The sequence below is a fragment of the Cydia fagiglandana genome, chromosome Z (assembly GCF_963556715.1).
Source record: "Cydia fagiglandana chromosome Z, ilCydFagi1.1, whole genome shotgun sequence".
NCBI lineage: Eukaryota > Metazoa > Arthropoda > Insecta > Lepidoptera > Tortricidae > Cydia > Cydia fagiglandana.
In genome coordinates, this window is record NC_085959.1 from 2,505,826 (window position 1) to 2,507,743 (window position 1,918).

Here is a 1,918-nt window from a genome sequence, read left to right on the forward strand (position 1 = left end):
GAAATCACTGCATACCAACATAACAAACATAATTTTGGTTATTTGAAGATCGAAACGAAACCAACAGAGTTTCCGAAAATGGCCGATAGTCGTAAAATGAAGAATGTTATGAAAATTTCTTTTGCTTATTGTAAGTTAAATACGCATCGAAAGCGATAGTTTTTATGCTCTAGTTATATTCTCATATTTAGATAATAGATTAGAACAGCTTTTTCTTATCATACGTGCGTCTTATTCGTGAAACGTGTCAAAAACTTTTTTAGAAATTTGTAAGGTGCCATCTCTCTTCTTCCCTCGTTTTTTATCCCGTTCTGGTTTTTCGATTTTATATATATGATTTGCATTTGTGAGCACCTGACGAAGCCTGCGTTGTGGATATCCTACCTAAAAATTTGATCATATTTTTATAGATGTTAAATAAAGACTTAGATAAAAAATTATAATATGTGAAGTGTAATTAAATCCAAAATAACAACTACATGCAAAAGTTCTTTTCCTTAATCTTTTAAGCTATAGGTAAGTAAGTACCTGCTAAATTATTTATTTAAGTACCTACCTACATTTTTACCAATATTTTATTCAAAATCAAACATCTAGTTGGAAAGAAATAAGTAGGTAGATAAAGAGTGAAATATTTCACGATTTCGTATGTCATTCTTGCGCAGAGCCATGCTAATCTCTCTCTGTTTCTAGTCAAATTTAAGTATATGAATTATGAATTGCCGAAGTACTAACCCACAATGGGATGTAGGTTTGTTCGTTACCTTGTATCTCTTTTTATCAGCACTTTTATTACTAAAAGTTTATTTGTGACGTCCCGCGATAAAGGTACCTTATGGCGGCTGGCGCTTATGCCGCATAGCGTTGCAATAATATTGGAGCGGCGTTAATAATAGCGTAAGCGCCAATCGCCATAAGGTACCTTTATCCGCAGGATGTCACATTCTGCTATATTATACTAACCCTGAACGGGATAAAAAGACAAATTGCTGATAGATACTTAGACAGATGAAACCTCCTCGCCATATCATAGTCTACCTTAATACGTAGGTTCTACGTAACGCGTATTAACTAGCCGTACCATTCGTATTCGAAAACACAAATCACTTGAAAACTGAAGGGTATGCCATTCACCATTTAAGTATTCAAATTTCAAACCTTATTATACACACAGAAAGATTTAAACTAACAAGACTCAGAAGAGACTTCATGTAGTATGTAATGGTAACACGTGCACGCTTTACTAACTCGATGTGTTTTTAAAGATATGTACTTCAGTATTTTCATTGGCATAGCCACGGTGCACGCAGGCAGCCTTTGAAAACACTTTCACGTCATATCATGGCATAAGCCGTTAGAAACTGTTTTTCACCACACCAGCTCGGAAAGGCTTACTTTGCACTTCAAAAACTAAGAGCAAACTTACATTTTAATCACAAGTGAGGCAAAGTAATCAAATGCAAATTTTGAGTTGTTTTGTTATGTTTGCTGGTAGAATTGACTTTTAAATCATGATTTTGGATGATAAATATTTAATAACATTCATTTGTATTTGATTATTACATTTAATATTTGCTTCAGGTTGATGTAGTGGAAGATTTTGTGTTTCAATTGGGGCAAATTTTGTTTAACCCTCGTGCTTTGAAACCCTCGCAACGCTCAAGATTCCATGTTTCGAATATTGATACTCGCAATATTAGCACGAGCGGTTAAACAATAACTTTGCCCCCTTGTAAAATAAATAACTATTTCAATATAGTCAGCTAAACTGAGGTACAAATTCAAAAACTCACCAGTAATTTAGCTTCACGACCTTCTAGATGGAAAAACAGCAAGCCAATGACTTGAAAATTTGCCTTGAATAACTGACAAAGCAACCTGCCTGTGTGGTGGGAGTGTAGGAGCGAGGGACGTATAT

The 1,918-nt window shown here is 34.6% G+C and overlaps 1 non-coding gene across 1 annotated transcript; it reads right to left on the reverse strand.

The window, feature by feature from the left end:
- Positions 1-620: 620 nt before the first annotated feature.
- LOC134679515 (U6 spliceosomal RNA) lies at positions 621-731 on the reverse strand. The gene has a single exon (XR_010100340.1). It is a non-coding gene; the product is annotated as a U6 spliceosomal RNA (small nuclear RNA).
- Positions 732-1,918: the final 1,187 nt, after the last annotated feature.